This window comes from Pseudophryne corroboree, chromosome 1 (genome assembly GCF_028390025.1).
Source record: "Pseudophryne corroboree isolate aPseCor3 chromosome 1, aPseCor3.hap2, whole genome shotgun sequence".
In the NCBI taxonomy this organism is placed as follows: Eukaryota; Metazoa; Chordata; class Amphibia; order Anura; family Myobatrachidae; genus Pseudophryne; species Pseudophryne corroboree.
Window position 1 is genome coordinate 1052757797 of NC_086444.1, and position 26715 is coordinate 1052784511.

Here is a 26715-nt window from a genome sequence, read left to right on the forward strand (position 1 = left end):
GGATGACGATCGACTCCCAGCAGCAACAACAGCAGCGCCAGCAGCAGTAGGCATTACACTCAAGGATCCATCGGAGGTATCCCAGTTAGGAGAGTACTCGTCAGACTTGCCAGTGACATGGCCTGCAGGACTATTGGCGTTCCTGTCTAAGGAGGAAATTGACACTGAGGGAGTTGGTGGGGTGGTTTGCAGGAGCTTGGGTACAAGAGGAAGAAGGGATTTAGTTGTCAGTGGACTGCTTCCACTGTTACCCAAAGTTTTTGAACTTGTCAATGACTTCTGACGAATGTGCTCCAGGTGACGTATAAGGGAGGATGTTCCGAGGTGGTTAACATCCCTACCCCTACTTATTACAGCTTGACAAAGGCAACACACGGCTTGACACCTATTGTCCGCATTTCTGTTGAAATAATTCCACACCGAAGAGGTGATTTTTTTTTTGTATTTTGACCAGGCATGTCAATGGTCTTATTCATCCCACAGACAATAGGTGTCTCCCCGGGTGCCCGACTTAAACAAACCACCTCACCATCAGAATCCTCCTCATCAATTTCCTCCTCAGCGCCAGCAACACCCATATCCTCATCATGGTGTACTTCAACAGTGACATCTTCAATTTGAATATCAGTAACTGGACTGTGGGTGCTCCTTCCAGCACTTGCAGGGGGCGTGCAAATGGTGGAAGGCGCCACCTCTTCCCGTCCAGTGTTGGGTAGGTCAGGCATCGCAACTGACACAATTGGACTCTCCTTGGGGATTTGTGATTTAGAAGAATGCACAGTTCTTTGCTGTGTTTTTGCCAACTTAACTCTTTTCGTTTTCTAGCGAGAGGATGAGTGCTTGCATCGTCATGTGAAGCTGAACTACTAGTATTGAGGAACATAGGAGAGGGCCTTAGCAGTTCCTTGCCACTCTGTGTCGTAAATGGCATATTGGCAAGTTTACGCTTCTCCTCAGATGCTTTTAATTTAGATTTTTGGGTCATTTTACTGAACTTTTGCTTTGTGGATTTAACATGCTCTCTACTATGACATTGGGCATCGGCCTTTGCAGACGACGTTGATGGCATTTTATCATCTCTGCCATGACTAGTGGCAGCAGCTTCAGCACTAGGTGGAAGTGGATCTTGATCTTTCCCTATTTTACCCTCCAAAATTTTGTTCTCCATTTTTTAATGTGTGGAATTATATGCCAGTAATATATCTGGAATTAGACGGCAGTAATGTCTGGAATTAGATACCACTAGATAGATACCAGATACCACTGTGACTGGAATGATGATGACCTATGCACAGTGACAGGACACTACCACAGCACCCTACAGCAGCAAGATGCAGCACAAGACACTGTACTATTATTAGTAATGTAGTATTACTGAGCACCACAAGACAATGAGCTGTGATACTGAGCACTGATGATAATGAGCACTAATGATACTACGGAGAACTGACACTGAGCAGCACGATTAGCACAAGACACTGTACTAGTATTAGTAATGTAGTATTACTGAGCACCACAAGACAATGAGCAGTGATACTGAGCACTGATGATACTGAGCACTGATGATACTGGGCACTGATGATACCACGGAGAACTGACACTGAGCAGCACGATGCAGCACAAGACACTTTACTGGTATTACTGAAAAGCACAAAACCACTCTGGATTTGTCACCCCCCAGATACCACTGTGACTGGAATGATGAAGACCGATGCACAGTCACAGGACACTACTACCAGAGCACCCTACAGCAGCAAGATGCAGCACAAGACATTTTACTAGTATTACTGAGCAGCACAAAAGCACGCTGGAATTGTCACCCCCCCAGATACCACTGTGACTGGAATGATGATGACCGATGCACAGTCACAGGACACTACTATCAGATCACCCTACAGCAGCAAGATGCAGCACAAGAGAGACACTGTACTAGTATTACTGAGCAGCAAAAATCACTGATACTGAGATTTGACACTGTACCCTCTACAATGCACGAGTGAAAATGGCGGTGACGCGCAGCTCTTTATATGGAATCCGAATCTCACGAGAATCCGACAGCGGAATGATGACGTTTTGACTCATTCGGCACGTGAAGTTCGCTAGGGTTCGGTTCTCAGAGAACCAAACCCGCTCAACTCTATAGTAAATGAAGCAAATTGTGTTACTATGTCTTCCTTAGGTACAGTTATGTGGTGAGGGACAAGATTTGCTTCTGTTTGTCCACAATTGTTATGATTGGCAGCCACCAGCACTGGTTTTGTCTATTACAGTACATTGACCGTAAATAATTTAAATTGGTGCTGTATTGATTTGATTCATAGCAAATGAGTGTACAGGTTTTCCACATACTCTGCAGACTGGGAGATATGCATCTTTCAACTGAGTCATATAGGAAATTAAACATAACTTGTTATTAGAGATGAGCAGGTTCGGTTGTCTGAGAACCAAACCCTTCCAAACATGATGTCCCGAGCCCGGACGTCATCATCCCGCTGTCGGATTCTCACGGGTTTTGGATTCCATATAAGGAGCCGCGCGTCGCTGCCATTTTCACTCCAGTCCTGGAGAGTGTAGCGAGAGGATGTGTCTCCTCAGTGTCTGTGTGGGAAAGTAGTGTGGCATATGGGGTGGCGACCTGCTCTTATGTGTCATTCCAGTGCTGTCTTGTGCTGCATCAGTCCAGTGGTGGTGTCCTGTGCTGCCATAAGTCCAGTGTTGCTGCTGTATAAGTACAGTGCAGTGGTGCTGTGTTGTGCTGCATCAGTCCATTGGTGGTGTCCTGTGCTGCCAAAAGTCCAGTGGTGCTGCCGTATAGGTCCAGTGGTACTGCCATATAAGTCCAGGGGTACTGCCGTATAATTCCAGTGGTGCTGCCGTATAAGTCCAGGGGTACTGCCGTATATGTCAAGGGGTATTGCCGTATAAGTCCAGTCCAGTTATGCAACCATATAAGTCCAGGGGTACTGCCATATAAGTCTAGGGGTACTGCAGTATAAGTCCAGTGGTGCTGCTGTATAAGTCATGGGGTACTGCCGTATACGTCCAGGGGTACTGCCATATAAGTCCAGTCCAGTGGTGCAGCCGTTTAAGTTCAGGGATACTGCCATATAAGTCCAGTCCAGTGGTGCAGCCGTATAAGTCCAGGGGTTCTGCAGTATAAGTCCAGAGATACTGCCATAAAAGTCCAGGGGTACTGCCATATAAGTCCAGGGGTACTGCCATATAAGTCCAGGGGTACTGCCGTATAAGTCCAGTCCAGTGGTGCATCCGTATAAGTCCAGTGGAACTGACGTATAAGTCCAGGGGTATTGCCATATAAGTCCAGGGGTACTGCCGTATAAGTTCAAGGTTACTGCCATATAAGTCTAGGGGTACTGCCGTATAAGTCCAGTGGTATTTCCGTATAAGTTAAGGGGTACTACTGTATAAGTCCAGGGGTACTGCCGTATAAGTCCAGTACAGTGGTGCAGCCATATAAGTCCAGGGGTACTGCGTAAAAGTCCAGGGGTACTGCCATATAAGTCATGGGGTACTGCCGTATATATTCAGCGGTACTGCCATATAAGTCCAGTGGCACTGCCGTATAAGTCCAGTCCAGTGGTGCAGCCATATAAGTCCTGTCGGTGGCCCTGAAACATTTTGGGCCACTTTTGACATTCATCCACTGCGTGCCACTCCTAGATGGCCCAGGTGTTTGTGTCGCACACTTGTGTCGCTTAGCTTAGCCATCCAGCTACTTCAATGCACCTCTTTTTATTCTTTGCATGACGTGCTGTTTGGGGCCTATTTTTTAAATCTGCCATCCTGTCTGACACTGCAGTGCCACTCCTAGATGGGCCAGGTGTTTGTGCCGCACACTTGTGTCGCTTAGCAAAGTCATCCAGCTATCTTGGTGCAACCTTTTGGCCTAAAAACAATATTGTGAGGTGTTCAGAATATACCTGAAATAAGTGGAAATGAATGTTATTAAGGTTAATAATACCGTAGGATCAAAATTACCCCAAAATTCTGTGATTTTATCATTTTAGCTGTTTTTATGTTTTTTTTCCAAAAATCATACAGATCCAAAACCAAAACCCGAAAGGGTGGTTTTGGCAAAACCAAACCAGATCCAAAACACGAGCGGGGATCCAGATCCAAAACCAAAACACAAAAAGTGACCGCCGCAAATCTATACTTGTTATATCACGTTAGATAACGATCTACAGGCAAGAGGAAAATAAATTTTCTTTATAAAGCATGGGTGTTATTTTTTTTTTTTCAGTTTCTTTGAAAGGACCTTCACCAGTTTTTGATGTAAAGACATCCAGCAGGAACAACAGAAAGACAGTGGGAGATTGCATTTATCACTGATTGAAAAGAGAAGTGTAGAGTACCAAGAACCGGTCAGTGGCGCACGCAGGGGGGGGGGTTCCGAGTACCCAGAAAACCCCCCCCCCCCCCTGACGGACTAAATTATCTTTTAAGAGACGGAGACAAACTGGTCTCCGTCTATGCAGCAACCGCACACCCTCACGCCATTGCTGCTGCCCGGCCACTGCAGTGCTGGGCGGCGCAGAGAAACTCTTCCTGTCAGCTCTGTACTCGTGCCGTGCTGCCCGTCCACCACCTTTTCAGCTGTCAGGCGCTTCCGCGTCAGGTGGCTTTCATATCCATTTCATCTGACGCGGAAGCGCTGACAGCTGAACCGGCGGCGGCCGGGCAGCACGGCACGAGTACAGAGCTGACAGGATGAGTTTCTCTGCGCAGCCCAGCACAGCGGTGGTCGGGCAGCAGCACTGTCGTGAGGAAGAGTTTCTGCGCCGCCCATCACTGCCAAGCAGACACGAGGAGCTACTGTGGCAGCAAACCACGTCTGAAGTATGGGGGAAAGGGGGGGGGGGTATATGCCCTGTGTGTTTTAAAACTGCTGTGTGTGTAAGAAGTACAGTATGCAATGTGTGTATGTGCCCTGTTGTTTTTTTAAGCATGCTGTGTGTGTGCATGCTACATGTATGTGTGCGCGTGTGCATATGCTGCATGTTTGTAAGTATGCTGTGTGTGTATTGCATGTAAGCTGTGTGTCACACATATACTCTCTCTCTTTCACTATATATATATACATATACATATATATATACTCTGTGTGTGTGTAATACTGTATATATATATATATATATATAATATATGTAATATGTATATGTACGTATGTATGCATACTTGTGTGTGTGTATGCATAGATGTGTGTGTGTGTATGTATGTGTATATATATATATATATATATTAGAGATGAGCGGGTTCGGTTCCTCGGAAACCGAACCCTCCCCGAACTTCACCCATTTTACACGGGTCCGAGGCATACTCGGATTCTCCCGTATGGCTCGGTTAACCCGAGCGCGCCCGAATGTCATCATCCCGCTGTCGGATTCTCATGAGATTCGGATTCTATATATGGAGCCGCACGTCGCCGCCATTTTTCACTCGTGCATTGGAAATGATAGTGAGAGGACGTGGCTGGATTCCTCTCACTTTGTTTCAGGGGGCTGCATATCTTTATTCTGGGGTATTATAGGAGGAGTACAGTGCAGAGTTTTGCTGACCAGTGACCACCAGTATATGTTGTCTGCCTGAAAAACGCTCCATATCTGTGCTCAGTGTGCTGCATATATCTGTGCTCACACTGCTTTATTGTGGGGACTGGTGACCAGCAGTATTATATAGGAGGAGTACAGTGCAGAGTTTTGCTGACCAGTGACCACCAGTATTATACGTTCTCTGCCTGCAAAACGCTCCATATCTGTGCTCAGTGTGCTGCATATATCTGTGCTCACACTGCTTTATTGTGGGGACTGGGGACCAGCAGTATTATATAGTGATGAGCGGGTTCGGTTCCTCGGAATCCGAACCCCCCCGAACTTCAGCCTTTTTACACGGATCCGAGGCAGACTCGGATCTTCCCGCCTTGCTCGGCTAACCCGAGCGCGCCCGAACGTCATCATCCCGCTGTCGGATTCTCGCGAGGCTCGTATTCTATCGCGAGACTCGGATTCTATATAAGGAGCCGCGCGTCGCCGACATTTTCACACGTGCATTGAGATTGATAGGGAGAGGACGTGGCTGGCGTCCTCTCCGTTTATAGAGAAGAGAGTAGAGAGTTAGAGACACTATTTACTAATTTTGGGGAGCATATTAGGACTGGAGTACTACTACTTGCTGATAGTGTGACCAGTGACCATTGACCACCAGTTTAATTAATCCGTTCTCTGCCTGAAAAAAAACGATACACAGTGTGACACAGTCACATACCATATCTGTGCTCAGCCTCAGTGTGCTGCATCATCATATGTAATACTGTATATCTGACTGTGCTGAGTGCTCACTGCTCACACAGCTTAATTGTGGGGGAGACTGGGGAGCAGTTAGAGCAGGAGTACATAAATAATATATTTTAAGTACAGTGCACACTTTTGCTGCCAGAGTGCCACACTGCTAGTGTGACTGACCAGTGACCACACTGACCACCAGTATATTGTGATTGTCTGCTTAGGACGGAGTACTACTTGCTGATAGTGTGACCAGTGACCAGTGACCACCACCAGTTTAATTAATCCGTTCTCTGCCTGAAAAAAACGATACACAGTGTGACACAGTCACATACCATATCTGTGCTCAGCCCAGTGTGCTGCATCATATGTAATACTGTATATCATTATCTGACTGTGCTGAGTGCTCACTGCTCACACAGCTTAATTGTGGGGGAGACTGGGGAGCAGTTATAGCAGGAGTACATATTTTAAGTACAGTGCACACTTTTGCTGCCAGAGTGTCACTGCCAGTGTGACTGACCAGTGACCACTGACCACCAGTATATTGTGATTGTCTGCTGACCACCAGTATATTGTGATTGTCTGCCTGAAAAAGTTAAACACTCGTCGTGTGGTGTTTTTATAAACGCATTCTGCAGACAGTGTCCATCAGGTCCGTCATTACATAATATATACCTGTCCGGCTGCAGTACTAGTGTGATATATATATATATTTTAATTTTATCTCATTATCATCCAGTCTATATTAGCAGCAGACACAGTACGGTAGTCCACGGCTGTAGCTACCTCTATGTCGGCAGTCGCTCGTCCATCCATAATTGTATACCACCTACCCGTGGTTGTTTTTTTTTTTCTATCTTCTTGATACTAGTAGCTTACTTTAGGAGTCTGCAGTGCTGACAGACAGTGTCCAGCAGGTCCGTCATTACATAATATATACCTGTCCGGCTGCAGTACTAGTGTGATATATATATATATATATTTTAATTTTATCTCATTATCATCCAGTCTATATTAGCAGCAGACACAGTACGGTAGTCCACGGCTGTAGCTACCTCTGTGTCGGCAGTCGCTCGTCCATCCATAATTGTATACCACCTACCCGTGTTTTTTTTTTTTTTCTATCTTCTTGATACTAGTAGCTTACTTTAGGAGTCTGCAGTGCTGACAGACAGTGTCCAGCAGGTCCGTCATTACATAATATATACCTGTCCGGCTGCAGTACTAGTGTGATATATATATTTTAATATATATATTTTAATTTTATCTCATTATCATCCAGTCTATATTAGCAGCAGACACAGTACGGTAGTCTACGGCTGTAGCTACCTCTGTGTCGGCAGTCGCTCGTCCATCCATAATTGTATACCACCTACCCGTGGTGTTTTTTTTTTCTATCTTCTTGATACTAGTAGCTTACTTTAGGAGGCTGCAGTGCTGACAGACAGTGTCCAGCAGGTCCGTCATTACATAATATATACCTGTCCGGCTGCAGTACTAGTGTGATATATATATATATATATATTTTAATTTTATCTCATTATCATCCAGTCTATATTAGCAGCAGACACAGTACGGTAGTCCACGGCTGTAGCTACCTCTGTGTCGGCAGTCGCTCGTCCATCCATAATTGTATACCACCTACCCGTGTTTTTTTTTTTTTTCTATCTTCTTGATACTAGTAGCTTACTTTAGGAGTCTGCAGTGCTGACAGACAGTGTCCAGCAGGTCCGTCATTACATAATATATATCTGTCCGGCTGCAGTACTAGTGTGATATATATATATATATTTTAATTTTATCTCATTATCATCCAGTCTATATTAGCAGCAGATACAGTACGGTAGTCCACGGCTGTAGCTACCTCTGTGTTGGCAGTCGCTCGTCCATCCATAATTGTATACCACCTACCCGTGTTTTTTTTTTCTTTTCTATCTTATTGATACTAGTAGCTTACTTTAGGAGTCTGCAGTGCTGACAGACAGTGTCCAGCAGGTCCGTCATTACATAATATATACCTGTCCGGCTGCAGTACTAGTGTGATATATATATATATTTTAATTTTATCTCATTATCATCCAGTCTATATTAGCAGCAGACACAGTACGGTAGTCCACGGCTGTAGCTACCTCTGTGTCGGCAGTCGCTCGTCCATCCATAATTGTATACCACCTACCCGTGGTTTTTTTTTTCTATCTTCTTGATACTAGTAGCTTACTTTAGGAGTCTGCAGTGCTGACAGACAGTGTCCAGCAGGTCCGTCATTACATAATATATACCTGTCCGGCTGCAGTACTAGTGTGATATATATATATTTTAATTTTATCTCATTATCATCCAGTCTATATTAGCAGCAGACACAGTACGGTAGTCCACGGCTGTAGCTACCTCTGTGTCGGCAGTCGCTCGTCCATCCATAATTGTATACCACCTACCCGTGGTTTTTTTTTTTTTCTATCATCTTGATACTAGTAGCTTACTTTAGGAGTCTGCAGTGCTGACAGACAGTGTCCAGCAGGTCCGTCATTACATAATATATACCTGTCCGGCTGCAGTACTAGTGTGATATAAATATATATTTTAATTTGATCTCATTATCATCCAGTCTATATTAGCAGCAGACACAGTACGGTAGTCCACGGCTGTAGCTACCTCTGTGTTGGCAGTCGCTCGTCATCCATAAGTATACTAGTATCCATCCATCTCCATTGTTTACCTGAGGTGCCTTTTAGTTGTGCCTATTAAAATATGGAGAACAAAAATGTTGAGGTTCCAAAAATAGGGAAAGATCAAGATCGACTTCCACCTCGTGCTGAAGCTGCTGCCACTAGTCATGGCCGAGACGATGAAATGCCAGCAACGTTGTCTGCCAAGGCCGATGCCCAATGTCATAGTACAGAGCATGTAAAATCCAAAACACCAAATATCAGTAAAAAAAGGACTCAAAAATCTAAAATAAAATTGTCGGAGGAGAAGCGTAAACTTGCCAATATGCCATTTACCACACGGAGTGGCAAGGAACGGCTGAGGCCCTGGCCTATGCTCATGGCTAGTGGTTCAGCTTCACATGAGGATGGAAGCACTCAGCTTCTCGCTAGAAAAATGAAAAGACTCAAGCTGGCAAAAGCACAGCAAAGAACTGTGCGTTCTTCGAAATCACAAATCCACAAGGAGAGTCCAATTGTGTCGTTTGCGATGCCTGACCTTCCCAACACTGGACGTGAAGAGCATGCGCCTTCCACCATTTGCACGCCCCCTGCAAGTGCTGGAAGGAGCACCCGCAGTCCAGTTCCTGATAGTCAGATTGAAGATGTCAGTGTTGAAGTACACCAGGATGAGGAACAGAAATGCGGACAACATTTGTCAAGCCGTGTGTTGCCTTTGTCAAGCTGTAATAAGTAGGGGTAAGGACGTTAACCACCTCGGAACATCCTCCCTTATACGTCACCTGCAGCGCATTCATCATAAGTCAGTGACAAGTTTAAAAACTTTGGGCGACAGCGGAAGCAGTTCACTGACCAGTAAATCCCTTCCTCTTGTAACCAAGCTCACGCAAACCACCCCACCAACTCCCTCAGTGTCAATTTCCTCCTTCCCCAGGAATGCCAATAGTCTTGCAGGCCATGTCACTGGCAATTATGACGAGTCCTCTCCTGCCTGGGATTCCTCTGATGCACCTTTGCGTGTAACGCCTACTGCTGCTGGCGCTGCTGTTGTTGCTGCTGGGAGTCGATGGTCATCCCAGAGGGGAAGTCGTACTCGTAAGCCCACTTTTACTACTTCCACCAAGCAATTGACTGTCCAACAGTCCTTTGCGAGGAAGATGAAATATCACAGCAGTCATCCTGCTGCAAAGCGGATAACTGAGGCCTTGGCATCCTGGGCGGTGAGAAACGTGGTTCCGGTATCCATCATTACTGCAGAGGCAACTAGAGACTTGTTGGAGGTACTGTGTCCCCGGTACCAAATACCATCTAGGTTCCATTTCTCTAGGCAGGCGATACCAAAAATGTACACAGACCTCAGAAAAAGACTCACCAGTGTCCTAAAAAATGCAGTTGTACCCAATGTCCACTTAACCACGGACATGTGGACAAGTGGAGCAGGGAAGGCTCAGGACTATATGACTGTGACAGCCCACTGGGTAGATGTATGGACTCCCACCGCAAGAACAGCAGCGGCGGCACCAGTAGCAGCATCTCACAAACGCCAACTCTTTCCTAGGCAGGCTACGCTTTGTATCACCGCTTTCCAGAATACGCACACAGCTAAAAACCTCTTACGGCAACTGAGGAAGATCATCGCGGAATGGCTTACCCCAATTGGACTCTCCTGTGGATTTGTGGCATCGGACAACGCCAGCAATATTGTGTGTGCATTAAATATGGGCAAATTCCAGCACGTCCCATGTTTTGCACATACCTTGAATTTGGTGGTGCAGAATTATTTAAAAAACGAGAGGGGCGTGCAAGAGATGCTGTCGGTGGCCAGAAGAATTGCGGGACACTTTCGGCGTACTGGCACCACGTACAGAAGACTGGAGCACCACCAAAAACGCCTGAACCTGCCCTGCCATCATCTGAAGCAAGAAGTGGTAACGAGGTGGAATTCAACCCTCTATATGCTTCAGAGGTTGGAGGAGCAGCAAAAGGCCATTCAAGCCTATACAACTGAGCACGATATAGGAGGTGGAATGCACCTGTCTCAAGCGCAGTGGAGAATGATTTCAACGTTGTGCAAGGTTCTGCAACCTTTTGAACTTGCCACACGTGAAGTCAGTTCAGACACTGCCAGCCTGAGTCAGGTCATTCCCCTCATCAGGCTTTTGCAGAAGAAGCTGGAGACATTGAAGAAAGAGCTAACACAGCGATTCCGCTAGGCATGTGGGACTTGTGGATGGAGCCCTTAATTCGCTTAATAAGGATTCACGGGTGGTCAATCTGTTGAAATCAGAGCACTACATTTTGGCCACCGTGCTCGATCCTAGATTTAAAACCTACCTTGGATCTCTCTTTCCGGCAGACACAAGTCTGCTGGGGTTCAAAGAACTGCTGGTGACAAAATTGTCAAGTCAAGCGGAACGCGACCTGTCAACATCTCCTCCTTCACATTCTCCCGCAACTGGGGGTGCGAGGAAAAGGCTCAGAATTCCGAGCCCACCCGCTGGCGGTGATGCAGGGCAGTCTGGAGCGACTGCTGATGCTGACATCTGGTCCGGACTGAAGGACCTGACAACGATTACGGACATGTCGTCTACTGTCACTGCATATGATTCTCTCCCAATTGAAAGAAAGGTGGAGGATTATATGAGTGACCGCATCCAAGTAGGCACGTCAGACAGTCCGTACTTATACTGGCAGGAAAAAGAGGCAATTTGGAGGCCCTTGCACAAACTGGCTTTATTCTACCTAAGTTGCCCTCCCAAAAGTGTGTACTCCGAAAGAGTGTTTAGTGCCGCCGCTCACCTTGTCAGCAATCGGCGTACGAGGTTACATCCAGAAAATGTGGAGAAGATGATGTTCATTAAAATGAATTATAATCAATTCCTCCGTGGAGACATTGACCAGCAGCAATTGCCTCCACAAAGTAGTACACAGGGAGCTGAGATGGTGGATTCCAGTGGGGACGAATTGATAATCTGTGAGGAGGAGGATGTACATGGTGATATATCGGAGGATGATGATGAGGTGGACATCTTGCCTCTGTAGAGCCAGTTTGTGCAAGGAGAGATTAATTGCTTCTTTTTTGGTGGGGGTCCAAACCAACCCGTCATTTCAGTCACAGTCGTGTGGCAGACCCTGTCACTGAAATGATGGGTTGGTTAAAGTGTGCATGTCCTGTTTATACAACATAAGGGTGGGTGGGAGGGCCCAAGGACAATTCCATCTTGCACCTCTTTTTTCTTTCATTTTTCTTTGCGTCATGTGCTGTTTGGGGGGTGTTTTTTGGAAGGGCCATCCTGCGTGACACTGCAGTGCCACTCCTAGATGGGCCAGGTGTTTGTGTCGGCCACTAGGGTCGCTTAGCTTACTCACACAGCTACCTCATTGCGCCTCTTTTTTTCTTTGCGTCATGTGCTGTTTGGGGAGTGTTTTTTGGAAGGGCCATCCTGCGTGACACTGCAGTGCCACTCCTAGGCCCTCATTCCGAGTTGATCGCCCGCAAGGCGATTTTAGCAGAGTTGCTCACGCTAAGCCGCCGCCTACTGGGAGTGTATCTTAGCATCTTAAAATTGCGAACGATGTATTCGCAATATTGCGATTACAAACTACTTAGCAGTTTCAGAGTAGCTCCACACTTACTCGGCATCTGCGATCAGTTCAGTGCTTGTCGTTCCTGGTTTGACGTCACAAACACACCCAGCGTTCGCCCAGACACTCCCCCGTTTCCCCGGCCACTCCTGCGTTTTTTCCGGAAACGGTAGCGTTTTTTCCCGCACGCCCATAAAACGGCCTGTTTCCGCCAAGTAACACCCATTTCCTGTCAATCACACTACGATCGCCGGAGCGAAGAAAAAGCAGTGAGTAAAAATACTATCTCCATTGTAAAATTACTTGGCGCAGTCGCAGTGCGAATATTGCGCATGCGTACTAAGCGGAATTTCACTGCGATGCGATGAAAAATACCGAGTGAACGACTCGGAATGAGGGCCCTAGATGGGCCAGGTGTTTGTGTCGGCCACTTGGGTCGCTTAGCTTAGCCATCCAGCGACCTCGGTGCCAATTTTAGGACTAAAAATAATATTGTGAGGTGTGAGGTGTTCAGAATAGACTGAAAATGAGTGGAAATTATGGTTATTGAGGTTAATAATACTTTGGGATCAAAATGACCCCCAAATTCTATGATTTAAGCTGTTTTTTAGGGTTTTTTGAAAAAAACACCCGAATCCAAAACACACCCGAATCCGACAAAAAAAAATCGGTGAGGTTTTGCCAAAACGCGTTCGAACCCAAAACACGGCCGCGGAACCGAACCCAAAACCAAAACACAAAACCCGAAAAATTTCCGGTGCTCATCACTAGTATTATATAGGAGGAGTACAGTGCAGAGTTTTGCTGACCAGTGACCACCAGTATTATACGTTCTCTGCCTGAAAAACGCTCCATATATGTGCTGCATTGTAGTATATAGTAGGAGTACAGTGCATCATTTTGCTGACCACGAGTATATAATATATAGGAGTACGGTACAGAAGGCCACTGCTCTACCTACCTCTGTGTCGTCAAGTATACTATCCATCCATACCTGTTGTGCATTTCAGTTTTGCACAGTTTGCTGGCCACCAGTATATAATATATAGCAGTACGGTACAGTAGGCCACTGCTCTACCTACCTCTGTGTCGTCAAGTATACTATCCATCCATACCTGTGGTGCATTTCAGTTTTGCACAGTTTGCTGACCACCAGTATATAATATATAGCAGTACGGTACAGTAGGCCACTGCTCTACCTACCTCTGTGCCGTCAAGTATACTATCCATCCATACCTGTGGTGCATTTCAGTTTTGCACAGTTTGCTGACCACCAGTATATAATATATAGCAGTACGGTACAGTAGGCCACTGCTCTACCTATCTCTGTGTCGTCAAGTATACTATCCATCCATACCTGTGGTGCATTTCAGTTTTGCACAGTTTGCTGACCACCAGTATATAATATATAGCAGTACGGTACTGTAGGCCACTGCTCTACCTACCTCTGTGTCGTCAAGTATACTATCCATCCATACCTGTGGTGCATTTCAGTTTTGCACAGTTTGCTGACCACCAGTATATAATATATAGCAGTACGGTGCAGTAGGCCACTGCTCTACCTACCTCTGTGTCGTCAAGTATACTATCCATCCATACCTGTGGTGCATTTCAGTTTTGCACAGTTTGTTGACCACCAGTATATAATATATAGCAGTACGGTACAGTAGGCCACTGCTCTACCTACCTCTGTGTCGTCAAGTATACTATCCATCCATACCTGTGGTGCATTTAAGTTTTGCACAGTTTGCTGACCACCAGTATATAATATATAGCAGTACGGTACAGTAGGCCACTGCTCTACCTACCTCTGTGTCGTCAAGTATACTATCCATCCATACCTGTGGTGCATTTCAGTTTTGCACAGTTTGCTGACCACCAGTATATAATATATAGCAGTACGGTACAGTAGGCCACTGCTCTACCTATCTCTGTGTCGTCAAGTATACTATCCATCCATACCTGTGGTGCATTTCAGTTTTGCACAGTTTGCTGACCACCAGTATATAATATATAGCAGTACGGTACTGTAGGCCACTGCTCTACCTACCTCTGTGTCGTCAAGTATACTATCCATCCATACCTGTGGTGCATTTCAGTTTTGCACAGTTTGCTGACCACCAGTATATAATATATAGCAGTACGGTGCAGTAGGCCACTGCTCTACCTACCTCTGTGTCGTCAAGTATACTATCCATCCATACCTGTGGTGCATTTCAGTTTTGCACAGTTTGTTGACCACCAGTATATAATATATAGCAGTACGGTACAGTAGGCCACTGCTCTACCTACCTCTGTGTCGTCAAGTATACTATCCATCCATACCTGTGGTGCATTTAAGTTTTGCACAGTTTGCTGACCACCAGTATATAATATATAGCAGTACGGTACAGTAGGCCACTGCTCTACCTACCTCTGTGTCGTCAAGTATACTATCCATCCATACCTGTGGTGCATTTCAGTTTTGCACAGTTTGCTGACCACCAGTATATAATATATAGCAGTACGGTACAGTAGGCCACTGCTCTACCTACCTCTGTGTCGTCAAGTATACTATCCATCCATACCTGTGGTGCATTTCAGTTGTGCACAGTATATATAGTAGTAGGCCATTGCTATTGATACTGGCATATAATTCCACACATTAAAAAATGGAGAACAAAAATGTGGAGGGTAAAATAGGGAAAGATCAAGATCCACTTCCACCTCGTGCTGAAGCTGCTGCCACTAGTCATGGCCGAGATGATGAAATGCCATCAACGTCGTCTGCCAAGGCCGATGCCCAATGTCATAGTAGAGAGCATGTAAAATCCAAAACACAAAAGTTCAGTAAAATGACCCAAAAATCAAAATTAAAAGCGTCTGAGGAGAAGCGTAAACTTGCCAATATGCCATTTACGACACGGAGTGGCAAGGAACGGCTGAGGCCCTGGCCTATGTTCATGGCTAGTGGTTCAGCTTCACATGAGGATGGAAGCACTCATCCTCTCGCTAGAAAAATTAAAAGACTTAAGCTGGCAAAAGCACAGCAAAGAACTGTGCGTTCTTCTAAATCACAAATCCCCAAGGTGAGTCCAATTGTGTCGGCTGCGATGCCTGACCTTCCCAACACTGGACGGGAAGAGCATGCACCTTCCACAATTTGCACGCCCCCTGCAAATGCTGGAAGGAGCACCCGTAGTCCAGTTCCTGATAGTCAAATTGAAGATGTCACTGTTGAAGTACACCAGGATGAGGATATGGGTGTTGCTGGCGCTGAGGAGGAAATTGACAAGGAGGATTCTGATGGTAAGGTGGTTTGTTTAAGTCAGGCACCCGGGGAGACACCTGTTGTCCGTGGGACGAATATGGCCATTGACATGCCTGGTCAAATTACAAAAAAAATCACCTCTTCGGTGTGGAATTATTTTAACACAAATACGGACAACAGGTGTCAAGCCGTGTGTTGCCTTTTTCGGGTATTGGGTCCCTCACTTCTAATTTATCACGATTTGTCGATGCTCACTTACAGGGTCACGTCAGTATCTTGAATTCATACATTAAGGATACGAAACATTTTTTACAGAAAATTTCAGAGATTTGCTGGACGGAGGGATGGGCATTCATGACCCTTGACGTCCAAGCCTTATACACAAATATCCCGCATAAAGCAGGGATAGAAACAATAAATCATTATCTAAAGGAAGATCTCAGCATGACACAAGAAAGACGTGACTTTGTAACTGAAACTATACTATTTATTTTGACACATAATTACTTTTTGTTTAATGACACTTATTATTTACAAACACTGGGGACGGCCATGGGGACCAGATTCGCACCGAGTTTTGCGAATCTCTATATGGGCCGCCTTGAAGAGAGTCTTATTTGGGGCGGACCATATAGAGATGATCTGGTCCTCTATGGCCGTTTTATAGATGATTTATTTATTATTTGGAAAGGGGGTTACTACCGAGCACTTGAATTTGTTGAGCACTTAAATAAAAATGATTTTAATTTAAATTTCACTCACACTTTTAGTTTTGAAGATACAGTCTTTCTGGACATTGCGCTCTCTGCCAGGGACAATATTATTATTCCATCTAACTACATGAAACCGGTGGGTGCATCTAATTACTTGCACTACATGAGTAGCCACCATAGACCATGGATTAAAAATATTCCAAAAAACCAGATAATGCGCCTCAGAAGAAACTGTGCAGGAGACGAAGATTTTCATTCTCAAATGGAAATCATGTTGGGACACTTTAGGAGAAGAGGCTATCCAGATAAACTTTTAGATAATGCTAGAAAATATGCGAAGAAACTATGTAGAGAAGATTTAATGAGCAAACAAATTACCAACAGAACTACACCAGGAATACCACCTAGTTTGGGAAGGGAAATACCCTCAACCAATTTAGAAGAAATAGAAACCTCTAGTCATAAGGAAGATGAGTGTGAAAACATCATCTTCCTATCAAAATTTAATAATAAATCAAGGGAAATTAAGAAGATCATTCGTAAGAATTTTGTGTTACTAGAACAGGATCCTATTTTGAGAAACGTAATCGGAAAAAACCGACAGTAATATTTAAAAATAACACCAATCTGGGGAATCTATTAGCCCCAAGCATGTTAAAAACTTTAGAAGACACAGAAACATAAAAAAACTGGCTTAAAACTAAAATGGTGGGCTCCTATAGATGCAACAAAACCATTTGTTTAACGTGTAAATTTATGTTTAATAAAACCACCAGTATAACTTCAAGCTCCAATGGGGACACCTTCGATATAAAACAATATATTAACTGTGAATCTACCTATTGTGTTTATGTTCTTCAATGTCCATGTTCCCTACAGTACGTAGGAAGGACGACTAGAAGTATAAAGAGCAGATTCAGGGAACACAGATGTAATATTATAAATAGAAAAATGACACACAGTGTTTCTCGTCATTTTGCAAAACACCATGGAGGAAATCCTATGGACTTGTCTATCATAGCAGTAGAAAGATTTACCAATACTAAAAGAGGTGGAAATAGGTTTAGACAATTGTGTATTGGTGAGTCCTCCTGGATATTTAAATTAGAAACCCTTGTACCTAAAGGTCTAAATGAGGCACTCGACTACACGTGTCTAGATGATTGAGTATATATTTCATGCAGAGTCCGGCTTAGATACGGACTAGATAATCTATCTGAAAGAAACTGATAGATATCTGATTCTGACCATTTACATGTGAGGGTTTATATATTTATATATTTATATTTATATATGTACATATATTTTTATATATATATACATATATACTAACACACTCGGGGTAAATTGATAATCCTAACCAGGGGTTAATGAGTTAAAGTAAATCATATAGGGCTATGTATACAATGCCCCATCCCTCTATATGGCGCCCAACCCCCCCCCCCCCTTTTTTTTTTATCCCTTTCATTCTCTTCATCTTTCTCATCTTCTCCCTTATTCCCCCTTTTTGGTGCGATAATAACAATAACAATAATAGTATTGAGAATAATAAATCATTCCTCTCTAGTAAACCTTTTCTTTTCACTAATTTGTGCTTATCTATGCAAGTATAGATGGAAGATAAAAGAGAAAGAAATAGAAAAAGAAAAATTACTATAGATAAGTCGGTTTGATTCCTCATATATTTTATATGATTATGACAGAAAATAGTATGTATGTATATATGTGTGTGTATGTACACACACATATATACTTATACATGTGCATGTGTGTGTATTTATTTTTATATATATACATATGTGTTATCTTTAATTTTATATATATATATATATATATATATATTTCCCCATTTTTCCTCTTTCCCTCTCGGACATTTTTCCTTTATATAAAAGAGAACTTTGGCTGCCTCTATCAGGCTCTTACACTTGATTAATTGAACTGAGTTCAGCTGAGATATATATCAAAGGTACAAGTGATCCTTTTAAATACTATAAAAAAGAATTCTAAGGTTGGGAGACCTTTTTGCTAAATGTAATTTATGTTATTTTATATATTTTATTTTATTTTAGTTTATTCATGTATATATGTATATCTATTAATGGTACAATATCTTAGAAGCATCTCAAATTAAACTATATAGGAGTCTAAAGACTTGTGAGAGAAAAAACAATCTGCTGTGAACAGCTATAATTGATTAGAGATCACTGCTAGGAATAAAAGAGGAACACTCTAACTAAATGGTATTCCTGAGGAAGTACCAAGGCATTGTGGGACGAAATTCGTTGACACCATTGAATAATCAGCAGTGCACTGGTCCACCACGTTAGAACTTATTTGGCTCTGGAAAATAGCTTGCAGAGGCCCCGCTGCCTATCATCATCAAAGGGCTCCTTCCTGCATTACCGTTGGTAATAACCCGCCTGTCAGCCTGTCAGCTAATACCATCACGCTGCATAGTGCAGACGGCGGGATCCCTGCGGGTAACAACTACGAACCCTCCGATCACATCACCCGGGGCGGTGATGGCCTCACCACCGGGAGAGGGGAGACGGCAGTGAACATCACAGCGGAGAGACGGGTGAGTCCCTTGATCCTATCCGTTATACGGACACACGTTACATCACGCCCGGGGCGGTGATAGCCTCACCACCGGGAAAGGAGGGACGACCTATTCACATTTGTGAGAATTACAGGCAGCGGTCTTCAGTTCACCCTGAATTATAAACTGTAGCCGGGAGGCCGGCACTGAAAGCCATCAGTCTATTTGTGTAGAACGTGCAAAGGAGTGCAATTACTGATATACATTGTTTCCTAAGAGGACACTTTAGTATTTACCTAATTATAACACAGCTTTTAAAATAGAGTTGGTATAACAGCCAACCATGCATTTTGGAATACATTAACTAAATTGATGCTTTCTTAAAACTATATTTATGTTTATTTTATTCTCCACATGGTGGATGATTTGGTATAAATAAAATGTACTTTTCTTATTATTCATAAACAGTCTCCCAACCTCATTTCTGACTACTTCACAGCCATTTTTTCAAAACTAATTTTTATTGTTACATTGATAATTTACACTTATACCTTTTAAAGCGCGATGTTTTATAGATCTTTTTTTGTCAAGCTGTAATAAGTAGGGGTAAGGACGTTAACCACCTCGGAACATCCTCCCTTATACGTCACCTGCAGCGCATTCATCATAAGTCAGTGACAAGTTCAAAAACTTTGGATGACAGCGGAAGCAGTCCTCTGACCACTAAATCCCTTCCTCTTGTAACCAAGTTCGTGCAAACCACACCACCAACTCCCTCAGTGTCAATTTCCTCCTTACACAGGAAAGCCAATAGTACTGCAGGCCATGTCACTGGCAAGTCTGACGAGTCCTCTCCTGCCTGGGATTCCTCCGATGCATCCTTGAGTGTAACTCCTACTGCTGCTGGCGCTGCTGTAGTTGCTGCTGGGAGTCGATCGTCATCCCAGAGGGGAAGTAGGAAGACCACTTGTACTACTTCTAGTAAGCAATTGACTGTCCAACAGTCCTTTGTGAGGAAGATGAAATATCACAGCAGTCATCCTGCTGCAAAGCGGATAACTCAGGCCTTGGCAGCCTGGGCGGTGAGAAACGTGTTTCCGTTATCCACCGTTAATTCACAGGCAACTACAGACTTGATTGAGATACTGTGTCCCCGGTACCAAATACCATCTAGGTTCCATTTTTCTAGACAGGCGATACCGAAAATGTACACAGACCTCAGAAAAAGAGTCACCAGTGTCCTAAAAAATGCAGTTGTACCCAATGTCCACTTAACCACGGACATGTGGACAAGTGGAGCAGGGCAGACTCAGGACTATATGACTGTGACAGCCCACTGGGTAGATGTATTGCTTCCCGCAGCAAGAACAGCAGCGGCGGCACCAGTAGCAGCATCTCGCAAACACCAACTCATTCCTAGGCAGGCTACGCTTTGTATCACCGCTTTCCAGAAGAGGCACACAGCTGACAATCTCTTACGGAAACTGAGGAACATCATCGCAGAATGGCTTACCCCAAATAGACTCTCCTGGGGATTTGTGACATCGGACAACGCCAGCAATATTGTGCGTGCATTACATCTGGGCAAATTCCAGCACGTCCCATGTTTTGCACATACATTGAATTTGGTGGTGCAGAATTTTTTAAAAAACGACAGGGGCGTGCAAGAGATGCTGTCGGTGGCCCGAAGAATTGCGGGCCACTTTTGGCATTCAGCCACCGCATGCCAAAGACTGGAGCACCAGCAAACACTCCTGAACCTGCCCTGCCATCATCTGAAGCAAGAGGTGGTAACGAGGTGGAATTCAACCCTCTATATGCTTCAGAAGATGGAGGAGCAGCAAAAGGCCATTCAAGCCTGTACATCTGCCCACGATATAGGCAAAGGAGGGGGAATGCACCTGACTCAAGCACAGTGGAGAATGATTTCAACATTGTGCAAGGTTCTGCAACCCTTTGAATTTGCCACACGTGAAGTCAGTTCAGACACTGCCAGCCTGAGTCAGGTCATTCCCCTCATCAGGCTTTTGCAGAAGAAGCTGGAGACATTGAAGGAGGAGCTAAAACAGAGCAATTCCGCTACGCATGTGGGACTTGTGGATGGAGCCCTTAATTCGCTTAACCAGGTGGTCAATCTGTTGAAATCAGAGCACTACATTTTGGCCACCGTGCTCGATCCTAAATTTAAAACCTACGTTGTATCTCTCTTTCCGGCAGACACAAGTCTGCAGAGGTTCAAAGACCTGCTGGTGAGAAAATTGTCAAGTCAAGCGGAACGTGACCCGTCAACAGCTGCTCCTTCACATTCTCCTGCAACTAGGGGTGCGAGGAAAAGGCTAAGAATTCCGAGCCCATCCGCTGGCGGTGATGCAGGGCAGTCTGGAGCGAATGCTGACATCTGGTCCGGACTGAAGGACCTGCCAACGATTACTGACATGTCATCTACTGTCACTGCATATGATTCTCTCACCATTGAAAGAATGGTGGAGGATTATATGAGTGACCGCATCCAAGTAGGCACGTCAGACAGTCCGTACGTATACTGGCAGGAAAAAGAGGCAATTTGGAGGCCCTTGCACAAACTGGCTTTATTCTACCTAAGTCTACCTTTATTCTACCTTGTCAGCAATCGGCGTACAAGGTTACTTCCAGAAAATGTGTAGAAGATGATGTTCATCAAAATGAATTATAATCAATTCCTTCGTGGAGACATTCACCAGCAATTGCCTCCAGAAAGTACACAGGGACCTGAGATGGTGGATTCCAGTGGGGACGAATTAATAATCTGTGAGGAGAAGGATGTACACAGTGAAAGGAGTGAGGAATCCGACGATAAGGAGGAGGTGGACATCTTGCCTCTGTAGAGCCAATTTGTGCAAGGAGAGATTGATTGCTTCTTTTTTGGTGGGGGCCCAAACCAACCAGTCAGTTCAGTCACAGTTGTGTGGCAGACCCTGTCGCTGAAATGATAGGTTTGTTAAAGCGTGCATGTCCTGTTTATACAACATAAGGGTGGGTGGGAGGGCCCAAGGACAATTCCTTCTTGCACCTCTTTTTTCTTTATTTTTTCTTTGCATCATGTGCTGTTTGGGGACTATTTTTTTGAAGTGCCATCCTGCCTGACACTGCAGTGCCACTCCTAGATGGGCCAGGTGTTTGTGTCGGCCACTTGTGGCGCTTAGCCATCCAGCGACCACAGTGCACCTCTTTTTTTCTTTGCATCATGTGCTGTTTGGGGACTATTTTTTAAATCGACCATCCTGTCTGACACTGCAGTGCCACTCCTAGATGGGCCAGGTGTTTGTGTCGGCCACTTGGGTCGCTTAGCTTAGTCATCCAATGACCTCGGTGCAAATTTTAGGACTAAAAATAATATTGTGAGGTGTGAGGTGTTCAGAATAGACTGGAAATTAGTGGAAATTATGGTTATTGAGGTTAATAATACTATGGGATCAAAATGACCCCCAAATTCTATAATTTAAGCTGTTTTTGAGGGTTTTTTGTAAAAAACACCCGAATCCAAAACACACCCGAATCCGACAAAAAATTTTCAGGGAGGTTTTGCCAAAACGCGTCCGAATCCAAAACACGGCCGCGGAACCGAATCCAAAACCAAAACACAAAACCCGAAAAATGTCCGGTGCACATCACTAATATATATATACAGGTTGAGTATCCCATATCCAAATATTCCGAAATACGGAATATTCCGAAATACGGACTTTTTTGAGTGAGAGTGAGATAGTGAAACCTTTGTTTTTTGATGGCTCAATGTACACAAACTTTGTTTAATACACAAAGTTATTAAAATATTGTATTAAATGACCTTCAGGCTGTGTGTATAAGGTGTATATGAAACATAAATGAATTGTGTGAATGTAGACACACTTTGTTTAATGCACAAAGTTATAAAAAATATTGGCTAAAATGACCTTCAGGCTGTGTGTATAAGGTGTATATGTAACATAAATGCATTCTGTGCTTAGATTTAGGTCCTATCACCATGATATCTCATTATGGTATGCAATTATTCCAAAATACGGAAAAATCCCATATCCAAAATACCTCTGGTCCCAAGCATTTTGGATAAGGGAGACTCAACTTGTATATATATATATTTTCTTGGACAAACTTGTTAATATATATATATATATATATATATATATATATATATATATATATATATATATATATATATATATAATGTGTATGTAGATAGATATTTATACGGAAACCTCCCCTGAAAATCCTGCGTTTGTCCCTGCCGATCCTTGTGGTACACCAACTGAGAGCTGAAGGGATGTAAAGGATTAACTGTGGAAGAGTCTGAAAATGAATGGTTGAAGACATGACTCAAATAGAGGCAATATCATAGATGGGGTTAATGAGTACACGAGTACACCCATCTAATGGGTAGATTTATCAAACCTTGGAGAGCGACAAAGTGGAGAAAGTAACAACCAATCAGCTCCTAACTGCCATGTTACAGGCTGTGTTTGAAAAAACGAGTTTTATGGTAAGAACTTACCTTTGTTAAAACTCTTTCTGCGAGGTACACTGGGCTCCACAAGGAATGGACAATGGGGGTGTACAGTAGGATCTTGATCCGAGGCACCAACAGGCTCAAAGCTTTGACTGTTCTCAGAATGCATAGCGCCGCCTCCTATATCACCCCGCCTCCCTGCACAGGATCTCAGTTTTTAGTTAACCAGTCCAATGCAGTAGCAGGAAAAGAGACGACAACGGTTAGTAGCCACAACACCGCATACTCACGACAGGAGACGTGTCAGCGGCTAATGCCATACCAACCCAAAGAAGCTAAGTGCGTCAGGGTAGGCGCCTTGTGGAGCCCAGTTTACCTCGCAGAAAGAGTTTTAACAAAGGTAAGTTCTTACCATAAAACTCGTTTTCTGCTGCGGGGTACACTGGGCTCCACAAGTAATGGACAATGGGGATGTCCTAAAGCAATTCCTTATGGGAGGGGATGCACTGTAGCGGGCACAAGAACCCGGCGTCTAAAGGAAGCATCCTGGGAAGCGGCAGTATCGAAGGCATAGAACCTTATTATAAAAAGAAATATATACCAGCGCTGGCTGAACAAATTAATACAAAGATGGCTTGCTTCATGTATAAAATCAAAAACAATTTATTAACATATTTTATGTAAAACAATTAAAAAGAAAGGAATTCCTATAACCACTAGGTGGCAGTATAGATTAAGATTGTCTTATCTGGATAAAGGTGGTCATTCCGAGTTGTTCGCTCGTTCATTTTTTTTCCGCAACGGAGCGATTAGTCGCTAATGCGCATGCGCAATGTCCGCAGTGCGACTGCGCCAAGTAAATTTGCTATTAAGTTAGGTATTTTACTCACGACATTACGAGGTTTTTTCTTCGTTCTGGTGATCGTAGTGTGATTGACAGGAAGTGGGTGTTTCTGGGCGGAAACTGGACGTTTTATGGGTGTGTGCGAAAAAACGCTGCCGTTTCTGGGAAAAACGTGGGAGTGTCTGAAGAAACGGGGGAGTGTCTGGGTGAACGCTGGGTTTGTTTGTGACGTCAAACCAGGAACGAAACTGACTGAACTGATCGCAGTGGCAGAGTAAGTCTCGAGCTACTCAGAAACTGCTAAGAACTGTCTATTCGCAATTTTGAGAATCTTTCGTTCGCAATTTTGCTAAGCTAAGATTCACTCCCAGTAGGCGGCGGCTTAGCGTGTGCAATGCTGCTAAAAGCAGCTTGCGAGCGAACAACTCGGAATGAGGGCCAAACTGATTAAATGATTTTTCACTCTCATATATTACCAATGTCAATTCCTTAGGGCTAGGACAGTCTCCCAAGATGCATTCACTGTATTAGGTAGATAGTTACCGGATCCACAAAACGATGTGCATCAGCATTAGGACAAGTCCATTTAAAGCTGCAGATGTGGATCAAACCAGTTAGGTGCAAATTGTCCAGTGATGGGAGAAGAGTCCAATTGTTGCCGGAGGACGACAGAAATCTCGTGGGTTAATTCAGAGAGTGGAGTCCAGATAAATATGGAATAAGCTCAACGTGTTTCACTGGTATAAGTGTAATCCAGCTTCCTCTGGAGCATAAATCCCATAAGCATTGTGTGCTCCATTTATACCCTTCTTAATGATTTAATAAGCACCACCTGTTTAATCACTAGAATACATAGAAGCAAACCATCCCAAAAAAATAGCATAAAAACCTCACAATCAAGATCATGATAATAATATCTATTCATAAAATTAATATCATCTAAAAACGAGTATTGTTCAAGGGTCGCACGACGTTGGGCCGCCCATGAATTTCCAACAGACCGAGTAGAATGGGCCTTAATGTGATCAGGAGCAGAGAGACCATCCTTCACATAAGCATGTGCAATCACCATTCTAATCCATCTGGCCAGAGTTTGCTTGTGAGCAGGCCAGCCCCGTTTGTGAAACCCAAACACAATAAAGAGAATCAGATTTCCTAATAGGAGCAGTTCTCTTCACATAGATACTCTCCGTATCTATGTGAAGAGAACTGCTCCTATTAGGTTAGTATAGCCAAGTTTAGTATAGCCACCTGTACCACATCCAAAGACCTCTCTTTGGGAGGCAGATCAGGAGAAACAAGTGCCGGAACTACAATCTCCTGATTCAGGTGGAACGAAGAAACCACCTTAGCTAGATAGCCGGGACGAGTCCTAAGAACCGCCCGGTCGCGGTGAAATATCAGATATGGGGAACTACAGGATAAGGCACCCAAATCCGACACTCTTCTAGCTGAAGCAATAGCCAGCAGAAACACCACCTTAAGGGAAAGCCACTTAAGGTCAGCTGAACCAAGAGGTTCAAACAGAGACTCTTGTAACGCCTCCAAAACCACCGACAAGTCCCAAGGAGCCACAGGCGGGACATAGGGAGGTTGGATACGCAACACGCCCTGAGTAAACGTATGCACATCAGGTAAGGTCTCAATTTTTCTCTGAAACCACACCAACAAGGCAGATATTTGAACCTTGAGGGAGGCCAGGTGCAGGCCTAAGTCCAGGCCCTGCTGAAGAAAAGCCAACAACTTGGCTATACTAAACTTGGAAGCGTCATAATCGTTAGATGCGCACCAAACAAAGGCCCTCATTCCGAGTTGTTCGCTCGCAAGCTGCTTTTAGCAGCATTGCACACGCTAAGCCGCCGCCTACTGGGGGTGAATCTTAGCTTATCAAAATTGCGAACGAAAGATTAGCAAAATTGCGAATAGCCACTTCTTAGCAGTTTCTGAGTAGCTCCACACTTACTCGGCAACTGCGATCAGTTCAGTCAGTTTCTTTCCTGGTTTGACGTCACAAACACTCCCAGCGTTCGGCCAGACACTCCTCCGTTTCTTCAGCCACTCCAGCGTTTTTCCCAGAAACGGTAGCGTTTTTTCGCACACTCCCATAAAACGTCCAGTTTCCGCCCAGAAACACCCACTTCCTGTCAATCACATTACGATCACCAGAACGAAGAAAAAACCTCGTAATGCCGTGAGTAAAATACCTAACTGCATAGCAAATTTACTTGGCGCAGTCGCACTGCGGACATTGCGCATGCGCATTAGCGACTAATCGCTCCGTTGCGAGAAAAATATAATGAGCGAACAACTCGGAATGACCCCCAAAGTAA